This window comes from Mobula birostris, chromosome 4 (assembly GCF_030028105.1).
Source record: "Mobula birostris isolate sMobBir1 chromosome 4, sMobBir1.hap1, whole genome shotgun sequence".
Taxonomy (NCBI): domain Eukaryota; kingdom Metazoa; phylum Chordata; class Chondrichthyes; order Myliobatiformes; family Myliobatidae; genus Mobula; species Mobula birostris.
Genome location: NC_092373.1, coordinates 210,558,251 through 210,575,395, shown reverse-complemented (window position 1 = coordinate 210,575,395; position 17,145 = coordinate 210,558,251).

The window sequence follows — 17,145 nt, the reverse complement described above, 5'->3', positions numbered from 1 at the left end:
CATGACAGTTCTTTTAAATCCTCCCTTGGTCCCCCTCACTCTCCCTGTGGTGATAATTCCAAACAGTCACCACTCTGTGGGTAAAGAGGTTTCCCATGAATTTTCTGCAGTCTGAAGAAGTCGATCTGACTGCAGTTCTGTCTGAGAAGTTCTTCGAACCTCTAATCTCTGGGCTGAGGAAGGATGACATTGGTAGTTATCTCCCTTAATCACAACTCATTTCCACATTATGGGTCATTTTCCCTGCTTATAAAGGGTTGTTAGAAAACACCACTGTCCTCTGAAGACTAAAAGCAGAATGGGAAACCATTATCTGGATGCCCAATGGAGCAGGGTCAGAAACCAGAGGCGGGCCTGCACAGGGCAGAGTTTGGGGCTCTGGACGATGGTCGGGGTAAAAACGTATGATGAGGAGAAGGAATCAGCAGCAGGGCGTGACAACGAATGTCAGAGTAGCAACATTTGGAAGCTGATTGACAGAGAAAATCTTTCGGTTCTTTGAGTGATGACACAAACAACACCTTTGGTGAGGTGCTCCACTGGTCAAAGAACATGTGTGTGCCAGGAATGTTTTTATCTGTTGAGGATGTTGTTCCTGCTTGTTTATCCTGTAATATAATGGTGAAAGTTCTGGATGACGGCGACGAGTCAGAGGCCTTCCCAGTGACAAATGGCGTCAAACAAGGCTGCGTTCTTGCCCCGACTCTGTTCGGTATGGCATTCTCTGCCATGCTGACAGATGCCTTCCGTAACTACGAAGAAGGAATCCACGTCAGGTACAGGACTGACGGCAGGTTGTTCAACCTTAGGCGCCTGCAGGCAGTTACAAAGGTGCGAGAGACTGTCATCAGAGACTTCTTGTTTGCTGATGACTGCGCACTCAACGCCAGCACAGAGCAGGAGATGCAGCGTGAAATGGACTGCTTCTCACAAGCCTGCGACAACTTCGGTCTCACTATCAGCACCAAAAAGACCGAAGTTATGTACCAGCCTGCCCCAGGAAAGTCATACCAGGAGCCACGCATCACGGTGAAGGGCCAGAACCTCCAGGCAGTCGACAACTTCACCTACCTGGGCAGCATACTCTCGCACAGTGAACATAGACGCTGAGGTCAACAACAGGATTGCCAAAGCCAGCGCCGCCTTTGGGAGACTCCGTGAGAACGTCTGGGAGCGGACAGGACTCAGCCTTACCACCAAGCTGAAGGTCTACTGTGCAGTGGTCCTTACCACCCTCCTTTACGCCAGCGAGACCTGGACTGTCTACAGCAGGCACGCCAAACAGCTCAACCACTTTCACCTGAGCTGTCTCCGCAGATTCCTCCACATCAGGTGACAGGACAAAGTCCCCGACACGGAAATCCTGGAACGAGCTGGGCTCTGCAGCGTCTACACCCTCCTGCTAAAAGCCCAAACCAGGTGGGCTGGACATGTGGTCAGAATGCCAGACAGCCGATTGCCTAAGCAGCTGCTGTACGGAGAACTGTGTCAGGGCAAGCGCTCAGTCGGGGGGCAGAAGAAACATTACAAAGACTGCCTTAAAGCGTCCCTCAAAGGCCTGGGTGTTGACATCAACACGTGGGAGACGCTTGCCCTCGACCGTCCAGCTTGGTGCAGCAAGATCACCACAGGAGCCCGTGCAGCTGAAGTCAGGCGCATCATCGAGGCGCAACGAAAGCGTGCTGTGCGCAAGGCCTGAGCAGCATCCACTGCCACGACAGCACCCACCCACTTGTGTCCCACATGTGGGCGAGCCTTCAGGGCCCAGATTGGCCTCATCAGTCACCTCTGGACCCACAGCCACCAATCTCCCATTTGACTCTGAAGCCATGGTCATCTTCGACTACGAAGGACGAATAACAACAATCCTGTAATATTATATCCGGATGGTTATTATGGATTGGCCTATAATGTATTGATTATCATCCAATTTGTAATATTTTGACTCTAAAACTGGATCAGGCTTGAATTTATGGCACCTTTTTGAAGTGATGGAGGGTATTCATGAGTTTGCATTTTAAAGCAAGATTTTTGCCACTTGATTGTACCTTTGTAAGTAATCAGATTGAGTTAAACTGCTGCAGGATCATGAAATGTGTTGGATTGTGTCTGGTTTCTCTTGGCATTTGCTGCACATTTCCTTGTTTGTTTGTATTCCAAGAATTTTCATTTTTTTTTCCTTTTGTTCACCACCGTGTCCTATATTTCTGCAAGGAACCCCTCTGTTTCTGGAAAGAGGTCTCCAACTCTCAGTCAGGTGCTTGATGCTTCCTTGTCACCATCTAGTCTGCTCAGATCATTAGGATGTCTCCCATGGAGGGTCATACTCATTCCACTGGTTAATGTTTTCTTCCATAGTGATGATTCATTTTTCTGAGTTAACCTCTCATTTAAGTTTTTTTGCCTGTATTTCCTATCACAATTACATATACACACATGGAGTGCTGAATCCTGTTTACTTTTGATAAAAATAGATATTTAGAAGTTTTATCTGACTGTTGTGTGATTTTTTAAAAAAATTTCATGTGTGTTATTTCTCTTCCTCTTTCTGTCCAAGGTCGTGTTAATCTAAGTGGGTCTGAGTGTAAATAGTCTTTTCTAAAGTTTTCTAAAGTTCTTATTTCTCTTTGTAAATTTTACTGATTGAAATGGGACCAAGATATTTTTATTAAAAAAGTAGTCAATGTCGGTATTGATGAGAGTATTTCTTGCCTTTGTTGCATTTGTTAACTATTGAGCTCTGTTTGGCAGGTTTTTTTAAGCCTTGAACTAAGTTTTGTCAAAGATTTTCCCTATTTCGCACTACTTTCTATTTTCTTTGCTTGTTGACATTCCAGATACGTGGGTATCAAGAATCCCGATGAAGGGTCTTGGCCCAAAATGATGATTCCCGTCCATAGATGCTGCCTGACATGCTGAGCTCCTCCAGCACTTTGTGTATAGCTCTCTAGATTTCTAGCGTCTGCAGGTCCTCTTGTCTCCCGGATACTTATTTGTTTCTTGAAAGAACAAGCTGGTAGTGGCGTTCTGTGGCTCTGTTGGTAAAATATTAAATAAAATCATTAGATAGAGGTGGCATAGGGTTGGAAGGTGTAGAATGTGTGGGTAGAATTAAGGAACAGCAAATGTTAAAAAAAAAATCCCTGATAGGAATTATATAGAGACTGCCAAACAGTTGTAGGTATGTGGTCCACAAATTACAATGGGAGATAGAAAATGTGCCAAAAGGGCAACGTTACAATAGTCGTGGGCGATTGTCATGCAGGTGATTAGGAAAATTAGGATGGTGTTAGTCTCAAGAAGATGAATTCCCAGAGTGCCTGCAAGATGCTTCTTTAGAGCAGCTTGTGGTTTCAGCTCACTTGGGGATCAACTATTCTCGATTCGGTGTTGTAATGAAGTGGAAATAATTAGATCACTTCAGTTCAAAGAACCCTTCGGGGCAAGTGATCTTAATATGATCAAATTCACCCTGATATTAGAGAAGGAGAAGCTAAAGTCAGATGTGGATAAAAGAGAATTAGAGAGGCATGAGAGAAGAATTGGTATAAAATTAATTTGAAAAGAGCACAGGCAGGGATGAAAGCAGAGAAACAATGGCTGGAATTTCTGGAAGCAATGCAGAAATCACAGGATATACACGTCACAAAGAAGAAGTAGTATTCTAAAGGTAAGGTGACAAAACCGTGGTTGATAAGAGAAACCAAAGACAACATAAAAACCAAAGAGAGGGCATAGAGCAAAAATTACTTGGAAGTTAGAGGATTGGGAAGCTTTTAAAAACCAATGGAATGCAACTAAAATAATTAAGAAGGAAAAGATGGAATACAGCGGTGAGCTAACCAGTAATATTAAAGAGGATACCAAATTTTTCTTCAGGTACATAGAGTGTAAGAAAGAGGTGGAAGTGGATATCAAACCACTGAAAAATGATGCTGGAGAGGTAGCAATGGGGTGGGGGTGCAAGGTGATGGCGGATGAACTGAATAAGTATTGTACATCACTCTTATCTGTCGAAGACACTGGCAGGAATATGGAAATCCCAGATGTCAGTGGTCAGAATGTGTAAAGTTACGTTACTTGGGAGAAGGTTCTTGGGTAACAGATGGTCTGAAGGTAAATAGGTCACCTGGACCAGATGGTGTACACCCCAGAGATCTGAAGGAGTTGGCTGAGGAGATGTGGAGGCATTAGCAATGATCTTTCGAGAATGGTGAAGGAAATTATATCCTAAGAAGTTTTTTCATTCTCTACTCCCCCTCTCCTAGTTTCACCTCTCACCTACCACTTCTTCCACCCCTTTCACCCCCACACTTCTTACTCTGACGTCTCACCTTTTTTCCCCCAGTCCTGTCAAAGGTTCTCGGCTCAAAACGTCGCCTGTTCACTATTTCCCATATATGCTGCCTGGCCTCCTAGGTTCCTCCAGCATTTTGTGTATGTGTTGCTTGGATATCCAGCATCCGCAGATTTTCTCCTGTTTTTAATAAAAGCAAAAGTGGAGTCATATAATACAGCAAGAAAATAGTGGGAAGTTAGAGGATTGGAAAGCTTTCACATAACCAGCAGGAGACAACTAAAAAAAAACACACAGGAGAGGCAAGATGAAAAATTAAGGTCAGTGAGCCAATAATATCAAGTATCAAAAGTTGTTCAGATATATATAAAGAGTAAAAGAGAGGCAAGAGTTGACACTAACACTGGAAGATGATGCTGGCGAGTTAGTAACAGAGCAAAGAAAAAGCAGCCAAATCTAATAAGTATTTTGTGTCATTCTTCACTGTGTAAGGCACTGGCAGTATAAGACCATAAGACATAGAAGCACAATTAGGCCATTCAGCCCCATCAAGTCTGCTGTGCTGTTCTATCATGTCTGATCCCGGTTCTCACTCAACCCCATGCACCTGCCTCCTCGGCATATCCTGTAATGCCCTGACTGATCAGCAAACTATTAGCTTCTGCCTTAAATGTACCCACAGACTGGGCCCCCACTGCCGTCTGTGTCAGAAAATTCCACAGATTCACTGCTCTCTGACTAAATAAAATCCTCCTTAACTACTCTAAAAGGTCGCTCCTCAGTTTTGAGGCTGTGCCCTCTGTTATGGCTACCCCACCATAGGAAAAGTCCTCACCTCATCCACCCTCTCTAGACCTTTCCACATTCGGTGAGTTTCAGTGAGATTTACCCCCCTCCACCCGCATTTATTAAACATAGGTCAGTGTGGGAGTACAGGCCCAAGGCTGGCAAATGCTCCTCATATCTTAACCCCTTCATTCCTGGAATCATCTTCTTGAACATCCTCTGGACTCTCTCCAATGACAACACACATTTTCTGAGATATGGGCCACAAATACTCAAAGTGTGGCCTAAGTAGTGTCTTCTAAAGTATCAGCATTATCTCCTTGCTTATATATTCTACTTCACTTTAAATAAATGCCAACATTGCATTTGCCTTCTCCACCACAGGCTCAACCTGTAAATTAACCTTTTGGGAGTCTTCCCCAAGGACTCATATTTCCTTCTGTACTTCTGTTGTTTGAACCTTCTCCTCAATCAGATAATAGTTCATATCGTTACTTTTGCCAAAATGCATTATTGTACATTTCCCAATATTGTATTCCATCTGCCACTTCTTTTTGCCCATTCTTCAAATTTGTCTGTGTCCTGCTACAATCGCATTGCTTCCTCAGCATGACCAACGCCTCCAGCTATCTTTGTATCATCCACAAACCTTGCTGCAAAGCCACAAATTCCATTATCTAAATCTTTGACAAATAATGTGAAAAGTAGCGGACGGAATACTGACCCCTGAAGATCTCTAGTCACTGCTAACCAACCAGAAAAGGCCCCTTTAATTCCCACTCGCTGCCTCTTTGCTGTCAGCCATTCCTGTCATCCATGCCAGCATTTCTTCTGATTTTTATCCTGTTAAACAGTCTCATGTGTGATACCTTATCAGATGCCTTCATAAAATCCAATTAAATTACATCCACTGCCTCTCGTTTGTCCATCCTGCTGATGACTTCCTTGAAGATTTGTCAAGCAAGATTTCCCTGGACAGAAACTATGCTGGCTGACTTATTTTGTCATTAGTCTCCTCGTACCCCAAAACCTCATCCGTTTTAATAGACTCAAACGCTTTCCCAGCCACTGAGGTTAGGCTAACTGGACTATAATTTGCTCTCTTTTGCCTTCCTCCCTTCTCAAAGAGTGATTGACATTTGCAATCTTCCTGTCCTCCGGGACCATGCCAGAATCAAGTGATTCTTGACAGGTCATGACCAATGCATCTTTCATCTCTTCAGCAACATCTCTCAGGACTTTGGAATGTAGTCCATCTGGTCCAGGTGACTTATCTACTTTAAGAACCTGAGTTTGCCTAGCATGTTTTTCTTTGTAATGGTGATAGCATTCACTCCTGCTCTCTGATACTCACGGATCTCTGGCATACTGCTAGTATCTTCCACAGAGAAGATGGATGCAAAATACCTATAAAGTTCATCTACTATCTCTTCCCCATTTCTACCCCATGAGCATCATTCTCCAGAGATCCAATATAAACTCTCGCCTCCCTTTCACATTTTTTATAATGGTTTATATTATTAACTAGTTTGCTTTCATATTTCACCTTTTCCCCTTCATATAACTTTTTTTTAGTTGCCTGTTGTTGGATTTTAAAGGCTACCCAATTATCTAAGTTCCTACTCACTTTTTCTACCTTATAAGCACTTTCCTTGGCTTTTATACAGTCCTTAACTTCTTTTGTCAGCCACGGTAGCCTCGCCCCACTGTTTGAGAACTACTTCTGCGGGACACATCTATCTTGTACATTATGAACTATTCTCAGAATTGTCGGCCATTTCTGCTCTGGCGTCATCCTCAGCAGTATCCTTCTCTAGTCCACCTGGGGAATCACCTCTCTCATGCCTCTGTAATTCCCTTTATTCCATTGCAATACTATGCATGTGACCTATGCTTCTCCCTCACAAATTGCAGTAGAATTGAATCATATTTTTATCACTGCTTTCTAATGGTTCCTCTACATTAACCTCCATAATAAGATCTGGGTTATTACACGACATCTAATCTAAGATAGCAGTTCCCCAAGTAGGCTCCACCATCAGCAGCTCTAAAAAGCCATTTTGTAAGCATTCAATACATTCCCTCTCTTGCGATCTGACACAAATCTGACTTTCCCAATTCTCCTGCAGATTGAAGTCACCCACTACAATTGTGTCATTAAATTTATTACATGAATGCCAAACATTCAGGAGTATCTGGGGCAGAAGTGAGGATAAATGCTTTTACCAAGGACAGAAGGTGTTTTGGAAGCTGAAAGGCCTGAAGGTAGATAAGACTCCTGGACCAGAAGGTGAACACCCCAGGGTTCAGAAAGAGGTAGCTGTAGAGATTGTGAAGGCATTAGAGTCATAGAACACTGCAAGACAGGAAAATGCCATTGGTTCAATCTAGTCTCTGCCAAAGCATTAATCTATCGAGTTCCAACACCTTCCACCTGAACCGTAGCCCTCCATATCCTTCTAATCCACGGACCTAAGCAAACTTATCTTAAAGGTTGAAATTGTCCCTATCACTTGCACTGGCAGCTCGTTGCACACTCTCCCCGCCTCTGAATGAAGAAGTTCCCCCTTAGTTTTCTCTTAAAGTAATGAGTAATAATCTGTCACTAATCACTAGGATTTGGAATGGTTCTGGTGGACTAGAAAGTTGCAAATGTCACTCCACTCTTTAAGAGGAGAGGGAGGGAGAAGAAAGAAAATTATAGGACAGTTCGTCTGACCTCAGTGGTTGGGAATATGTTCGAGTGTATTAAGGGTGAGTTTTTTCAGTACTGTAATTGGGAACGCATGGTGAAGTAGGCCGAAGTTGGTCGTATTCCTTTAGAGGAATTCGTGTCTGAAAAATCTCTTGCAATATTTTGAGGAAATAAAAAGCAAGATGGATAAAGCAGAGGCAGTGGACGTTGTTTGCATGGATTTTCAGATGATCTTTAACAAGGTACCCCGTGCAAAGCTTATTGAGGAAGTAAGGAGGCATGGGATCCAAGGGGCATTGCTTTGTCCATCCAGAACTGGCTTGCCCACAGCAGGCAAAGAGCAGTTGTAGATGGGTTATATTCTGCATAGAGGTCGATGACCAGTGGTGTGCCTCAGGGATCTGTTCTGGGACCCCTACTCTTCATGATTTTTATAAATGACCTGGATGAGGAAGTGGAGGGTTGGGTTAGTAATTTTGCTGATGACACAAATGTTGGGGGTGTTGTGGATAGTGTGGAGGGCTGTCAGAGGTTACAGCGGGATAGTGATCGGATGCAAAACTAGGCTGAGAAGTGACAAATGGAGTTCAACCCAGATAAGTGTGAGGTCGTTCATTTTGTTAGGTCAAATATGATGGCAGGATAGAGCATTAATGGTAGGACTCTTTGCAGTGTGGAGGATCAGAGGGATCTTGGGGTTTATGTCCATCGGACACTCAAAGCTACTGTGCAGATTGACTCTGTGGTTAAGAAGGCATACAGTGCATTGACTTCCGTGGGATTGAGTTTCAGAGCCAAGAGGTAATGTTGCAGCTATATAGGACCCTGGTCAGACCCTACTTTGAGTAATTTGCTCAATTCTGGTCGCCTCACTGCAGGAAGGACAAACCAAGGTAGAACATACAGGGTAAATGGTAAAGCACTGAGGAGCGCAGTAGAACAGAGGGATCTGGGAATACAGATACAAAATTTCCTAAAAGTGGCGTCACAGGTAGATAGGGTCGTAAAGAGTGCTTTTGGTATATTGGCCTTTATTAATCAAAGTATTGAATATAAGAGCTGGAATGTTATGATGAGGTTGTATAAGGCATTGGTGAGGCCGAATCTGGAGTATTGTGTTCAGTTTTGGTCGCCAAATTACAGGAAGGATATTAATAAGGTTGAAAGAGTGCAGAGAAGGTTTACAAGGATGTTGTCGGGACTTGAGAAACTCAGTTACAGAGAAAGGTTGAGTAGGTTAGGATTTTATTCCCTGGAGTGTAGAAGAATGAGGGGAGATTTGATAGAGGTATATAAAATTATGATGGGTATAGATAGAGTGAATGCAAGCAGGCTTTTTCCACTGAGGCAAGGAGAGAAAAAAACCGGAGGACATGGGTTAAGGGTGAGGGGGGAAAAGTTTAAAGGAAACATTAGGGGGGCTTCTTCATATAGAGAGTGGTGGGAGTGTGGAATGATCTGCCAGACGAGGTGGTAAATGCGGGTTCTTTCTTAACATTTAAGAATAAATTGGACAGATACATGATGGGAGGTGTATGGAAGGATATGGTCCGTGTGCAGGTCAGTGGGACTAAATGGTTCGGCACAGCCAAGATGGGCCAAAAGGCCTGTTTCTGTGCTGTAGTTTTTCTATGGTTTCCAGGAAGGATGTGGAAACCATAGAAAGGGTGTAGAGGGGATATACAAGGATGTTGCCTGGATTGGGGAGCATGCCTTATGAGAATAGGTTGAGTGAACACAGCCTTTTCTCCTTGGAGTGACAGAGGATGAGAGGTGTATAAGATGATGAGAGGCATTGATCATGTGGACATTCAGAGGTCTTTTCCCAGGGCAGAAATGGCTAGCATGAGAGGGCACAGTTTTAAGGTGCTTGGAAGTAGGTACAGAGGAGATATCAGGGGTAATTTTTTTTTTGTAAGCGAGTAGTGAGTTGTGTAATGGGCTGCCAGCAGAGGTGGTTTAGGCGGAAACGATAGGGTCTTTTAAGAGTCTCCTGGATAGGTACATGGAGCTTAGAACAATAGAGGCCTATGGATAAGCCTAGGTAGTTCTTGGGTAAGGACATGTTTGTCACAGCTTTGTGGGCCGAAGGGCCTGTATTGTGCTGCAGATTTTCTCAGTTTCTAAGGTATTGCACATGAGGCTGCTTAACAAGATCACAGCTCATGGAATTACAGGAAAGATACTTGTATGGATTGAAGGTTGGCTGACTGACAAGGGAGAAAGAGTCAGAATAACCTGGGCAAACACGAAGAAATCTGCAGATGCTGGAAATTCAAGCAACACAGACAAAATGCTGGTGGAACGCAGCAGGCCAGACAGCATCCATCGGAAAAAGCGAAGTCGATGTTTCGGGCCGAGACCCTTCGTCAGGGCTAACTGATGTCATATACCCCATGACGGGAATAAAGAACCAGCAGAAATAGAAAACACCTTGGAGTCCAGTATTGCTATTAACTAATAATGTTTATTAGTAACTATGCAATACAGTAATATAAATGTAGATAAATCAAACAGGTTAGCAATGATTTTATATATATAAGTAAGTAAATCAGTAAGTGTGGAAATATATGTGAAAAACCAAGCTTCTTTAAGTCTAGGGGTAAAAAGATACAGTCTTACAATGATGAGTAGTGTTCAGTTCAGTTCAGTTCATGGTATTGAGTTGAGTAGTGATGGAGAGAGAAAGAGGGAGAGATTTGAGTCTTCAGGTGTGCTGATGGCGTCGATCTTCTCGTTGTCCTTTGAAATCCTTTCAAAGTCACCGACTGTGACTTTAACAAAGGGGACCGGTTTTCTGTGGTGGAGCTATCCCCCAGGCGAGGGTGGACACATGGACAACCCCTCACCAGTCAACCCTTTACTTTTTCACTGCAAGAACGACTGCGGGCACAACAATGCTCATTCATTGTCCAGATCATGTGTCTGAGGTCTATCATCTGACCTCCTATTTTATCTTCCCATGCTGAGCACCAACTGTCACTCAAATAACTCCTCCTTCCTCTCTCTGTGTAAGAAATCACAAGCAGGCGAACTGTCCTTGAGAAGTATCAGCAACCTGCCAAAAATCATAGCATCGAGTGTCCATTAAATAACGCCCTCGGTCACCATAGCAACTTACGAGCTGCTCAGTGCTGTCTCCAACTCAGCAGAAATCCAAAAGTTAACCAGTTCTTTCTGGTTCCTTAAAGTGACAGTCCAACAGTTAGTCTTCGTCTCTCTCTCTCTCTCTCTCTTTCAAAACAACATGTTGGTGTTAAATAACTCTCTCTCTCTTCAAAAGCACAGTTAATAGGGGTAAACGAACACAGTTCATAGGGGTAATTCAGGATCCCGTCAACGGATTATAAGCCATGTAAACTACAAGTGGTCTCTGGACAACAGAAAGATTTCGAGGTCTTTTTTTTTGAACATTGGCTTCAAAATGTTGTAAGGCCAGAATAAGTGCTAGTAATTCCTTTCCAGCAATTGAATAATTTTTTCTGGTGCACACTGAAGTTCTTTGAGAAATAAGCTACTGGATATTCAATGTCATCCACTCCTTCCTGTAACAGTACTGCCCCAGCAGCTTCGTCACTAGCGTCTGTTGCTATAGAAAATGGCTTGGAAAAATCAAGTGCTTTGAGCACAAAATGATAACACAGGATGGATTTCAGACGTTCAAATGCCTCCTGGCAAAGGTCATTCCATACAAATCTTTCACTCTTCTTACTTGTTTCTAATTCCTTGTTCAACCATTTTATTTTTCCAAAGTTCATTATGTGAAGATGTTGTTTCATGGGCTGGGCTGAATTTATAATGACGTGATGCACTGCACCTGTGCACCATTTCAAAATGCCAATTAGTCTTTTCACTTGTTTTTGTGGTTTAGGGTCCAACTGATGGACATTATCAGTAATATTTTCCAAAACAATGGAATTCTGACATCTTGGTGAGACTAGATTCAGTGGGTAAACATGTTTTTCCACTCCTTTATCAGATTCCATGACTCCATTTTGTTCCATAACAATTCTCCCAGCTGCAATTCTAGCAAACAAGTGTTTTATTTTGATTCAGATATTTTGTAAACTTCCCTTTGCAAGGACACAAAGCCTATTAAATCTTTCCCAGAATTTTAAAACATACTTAAACACACTGACATATTTTCCTAAATCAGGCCATAGTTCTCTGAATAGGGTCAAAGGTCTTTTTGGCCTGTAACTGAATACAAGTTCCAACAAACTACCCTTCACTGCCTTCTGAATCGAATCTCCAACAATAGATAAGAGGAGGAGAACCCCCTCATCCCAATTTTTCCCATTTCTCACACCATATACTTTAATCATGTCCTAAAAGTTGAACTGTTCCAGGCCTCCCTTAGACTCTGTGTGATAGGCAGATGACACCATGTGCCTAGATTCCAATTCTCCAACTATCCCCTGGAATGTTCTCGAAGTAAAGTTACTGCCCTGGTCAAATTGAATTTCTTTGGGCAGAGCTTCCTGTGTGTAAAACTTACTGAATGACTTCATCATAGTCTTGGCCTCGATATTTTCAAAATACACTGCTTCAAGGGACTGAGACACAGCACACATAATTAATAACACATACTGATAACCAGCTGCAGTCTTTTGCAATGGGCCTACACAATCCACTATGACCCTAGGAAAAAGTTCACCAAAAGCAGATATCGGTTTAAGTAGTGTTATCTGAACAACCTGATTAGATTTCCTCTGAACTTGACAGGTATGGCAAATCCTGTTACAATTCACAACATCTTTTCTTAAACTAGGCCAGTAAAATTCCTTCATAATCCTATTCACTGTCTTTCTCACTCCATGATGTCCACCTAAAGGCATACTGTAAGCCATGTTTAAAATTTCAGCCCTATAAACTTTCAGAACCACCAAGTGACTTTCAGGCACAGTGGCTGGTCTCCATCTCCTCATCAACACCCCATCTTTAAGGTGATATCCTACTGACTCTCTAAACCTCTTCTCCGGTGAGAGCTATCTCCTTTAAAGCCACCATTCCAGAATCTCGCTTCTGTTCCTCTATAAATTCCTTCCTAAATAAGGACAAACCTTTCTGATACACCTTATTCTCATCAGCTGCACTACCCTGTAAGTCCTGCTGAAATCTGGAAGGTGGAAAGGTCTTTGACACATCATCATAATTTAAACCTCAGGTTTTGCGATCGTAGGCCTCACCAGGTTTCCTAACCATGCGAGTATCTACCCAGGAGGGATGAACATCAGTCTTTCTGTGTGGTTCCCTAGGAACAGCCTTGCTCATCAGCTGGATTGCTTAAACACTCTTATCTTGGAGAGCTGTCAACTTCCCAACATTGTTTCCCAAACTTAGCACCATCACCAGGCTTATGAGAACCATGTATACATTATGGAAGAGACCATACAATCCACGCATCTGATTACGACCTTCCCTTCAACTTGCTTCCATACCACCACCCTGAATAACAGCATGACCTTGTAGGTGTTCAAATGTCCAAACAAAATTCAACAGAGTAGCACGTCATTTCTCTGCAGTGCTTTGTCCTGCAAGCAGGTTCAAAGATCGCACAACCAATCCAACAGTTTCCAGCACTTTATCCAAAAGTCCAGGAGCAGCACTTTTCCCATTACTTTCATTAACACTGACCTCACCAATTTCCACCTCTTCACCAACTTTTAAACCATGGTCTAATACAAGTGACTGAGAATCCTCACAGTCCACTGGTATCAAGGTTAACCCGTTATTCACTGAACCAAGATCATCTGACACAAAAAAACTGCATTCATAGTCATAGTCATACTTTATTAATCCTGGGGGAAATTGGTTTTTTTAGTTACTCCATAAATAATAAATAGTAATAGAACCATAAATAATTAAATAGTAATATGTAAATTATGCCAGTAAATTATGAAATGTCCGGGACCAGCCTATTGGCTCAGGATGTCTGACCCTCCAAGGAAGGAGTTGTAAAGTTTGATGGCCACAGGCAGGAATAATTTCCTATGACGCTCTGTGCTGCATCTCCGTGGAATAAGTCTCTGGCTGAATGTACTCCTGTGCTCACCCAGTACATTATGTAGTGGATGGGAAACATTGACCAAGATGGCATGCAACTTAGACAGCATCCTCTTTTCAGACACCATCGTGAGAGAGTCCAGTTCCATCCCCACAACATCACTGGCCTTGCGAATGAGTTTGTTGATTCTGTTGGTGTCTGCCACCCTCAGCCTGCTGCCCCAGCACACAACAGCAGACATGACAGCACTGGCCACCACAGACTTGTAGAACATCCTCAGCACCGTCCGGCAGATGTTAAAGGACCTCAGTCTCCTCAGGAAATAGAGACGGCTCTGACCCTTCTTGTAGACAGACTCAGTGTTCTTTGACCAGTCCAGTTTATTGTCAATTCGTATCCCCCGGTATTTGTAATCCTCCACCATGTCCACACTGACCCCCTGGATGGAAACAGGGGTCACCGGTACCTTAGCTCTCCTCAGGTCTACCATCAGCTCCTTAGTCTTTTTCACATTAAGCTGCAGATAATTCTGCTCACACCATGTGACAAAGTTTCATACCGTAGCCCTGTACTCAACCTCATCTCCCTTGCTGATGCATCCAACTATGGCAGAGTCATCCGAAGACTTCTGAAGATGACAAGACTCTGTGCAGTGGTTGAAGTCCGAGGTGTAAATGGTGAAGAGAAAGGGAGACAAGACAGTCTCCTGTGGAGCCCCAGTGCTGCTGATCAGTCTGTCGGACACACAGTGTTGCAGGCACACGTACTGGGAGTGTTGTGTGCGGTTCTGGTCTCCGAGCAACAGGAAGGCTGTGAGAAAGCCAGAGAGGACGCAGTAAAAATTCATCGGGAATGTTTGGGCAACCGAGTGATACAGCAGAGGAAGAGGCTCCGAACCCCGCGATGTTCTGCCGAAGTGATTAATCTAACGAAGCCTAATACTAAACCCTTTCTCCTGGGCACTGAACACGTACGCTCTATCGCCACCACAGAACCATGGGTGTTAGTCGACAACTGGAGGAACTCTAGCCCTGTTACGGCGGAGGAAGAATCGGTTGAGAGCTAATGTTCTGGAAATGGGGAGGGAGGTTGCCTCATGGATCAGAGGGAATGAAAGGTTGGACAGTTGTTCTCTATGTAGCGATGGGGGCTGAGGGGAGCCAGAGGCAGACTGAGGCTGAGAAGGGATCTGAGAGAAGAGAACCGACATCGTTTGTTCACGAAGTGGAAAATCTCTATTACCAGAGGACGTGATTTCAAGGTGAGTGTGGGATAGTTCACAGACAATGTGTGGCACAAGTTTCTTTTAAACAGAGCGTGCTGTATGTGCTGCCGTGGCTACTGGCGGAGATCGATATGTTAAGGGTTTTTAAGAGGCTTTTTTTCACAGACACATGTGCAGGGTACAGAGGGATCTGGACGTATCCAGGAGAAAGGGTTCAGTATTAGGCTTCGTTAGATTAATCACTTCGGCAGAACATCGCGGGGTTCGGGGCCTCTTCCTCTGCTGTATCACTCGGTTGCCCAAACATTCCCTGTGAATTTTTACTGCGCCCTCTCTGGCTTTCTCACAGCCTTCCTGTTGCTCGGAGACCAGAACCGCAATCGCCGCTCCCAGTGCGGTCTCGCCGACAGCGCGTACTGCTGTCACGTGACGTCCCGACGCCCGTACTACATCCGCCTCCTTCACCGCCCTCTCTATCAGTGTTTACCTGTGTCCCGGTACTCCACGAGGTCGTGTCATTCACCGTGTTTCTCCGACTCCACATTCACTTCCGTTCCCTACCTCCCTCTCCATATTTTACTCCAGTCTGTACCTCTCGTTCTCTGTGCTCCTTCCTCTCTCTCTCTGTCTCTCTCTCTCTCACACACACACACACACACACACACACACACACACGGTCACACATACACACACACACAGACACACACACAGACACACACATACACACACACACACACACACACACACACACACACACACACACACACACACACACACGTTATCTCCATCATCCCATTGTCCGTCATCCCGCATCCAAAGAATCGCCACTTCTTCGCGCACCCATTTTCACTATCTCCACTTCCTGTCCCCGTTCCCTCACCCTCTCTTTCTCTCCATCTCTTGTCTCCCACTGTCTCCTTCCCACTCTCTATCACCCACAGCCTCCTACTCTCTTCCCACTCTCCCTTCACCTACATTCGTTTCCTCCTCCTCAACGCTTTCACTCTCTCTGCTCCTCTCTCCGCAGTTCCCTTCAATCCTCTCTCACCCTTCCCTTCACCCCCATCCCGTCTCTCTTACCCTCACTTCCCCGTCGCTGTTTATCTCGGATCATTTATCTATCGCTCTGTTTCCCGTTTCTCTTTCTCTTTCTTTCCTCACTTCTCACTCCTTGTTCCCCTCACCCAGGATCTCCACTCTGCCACTCTGCTCCACAGTCCCCTCTCTCTCTGTCCCTCTCTCCCTCTGTCTCTCCCTATAACTCTCTTATTCTCTTAACTATCTGCCTCTCTCTCACACTCTCTCTATACATACATTTTTCAGTTTCTCTATCTCACCTTGTATGACAAGGTGCCACACATGAGGCTGCTTAACAAGATAAGAGCCCATGGAATTACAGGAAAGTTACATACGTGTATAGAGCGTTGGCTGATTGGCAGGAAACAGAGAGTGGGAATAAAGGGATCCTATTCTGGTTGGCTGCCGGTTACCAGTGGTGTTCCGCAAGGATCAGTGTTGGGGCCGCTTCTTTTTACATTGTACATCAACGATTTGGATTAGGGAATAGATGGCTTTGTGGCTAAGTTTGCTGACGATACGAGGATAGGTGGAGGGGCTGGTGGTGCTGAAGAAACGGAGAGTCTGCAGAGAGACTTGGATAGATTGGAAGAATGGGCAGAGAAGTGGCAAATGAAGTACAATGTTGGAAAGTGTATGGTTATGCACTTTGGCAGAAAAAATAAACGGGCAGACTATTATTTAAATAGAGAAAGAATACAAAGTTCTGAGATGCAACGGGACTTGGGAGCCCTCGGACAGAATTCCCTTAAAGTTAACCTCCAGATTGAGTCGGTAGTGAAGAGGCGAATGCAATGTTGGCATTCATTTCTAGACGAATAGAGTATAGGAGCAGGGATGTGATGTTGAGGCTCTATAAGGCGCTGGTGAGACCTCACCTGGAGTACTGTGGGCAGTTTTGGTCTCCTTATTTAAGAAAGGATGTGCTGACGTTGGAGAGGGTACAGAGAAGATTCACTAGAATGATTCCGGGAATGAGAGGGTTAACATATGAGGAACGTTTGTCCGCTCTTGGACTGTATTCCTTGGAGTTTAGAAGAAAGAGGGGAGACCTCATA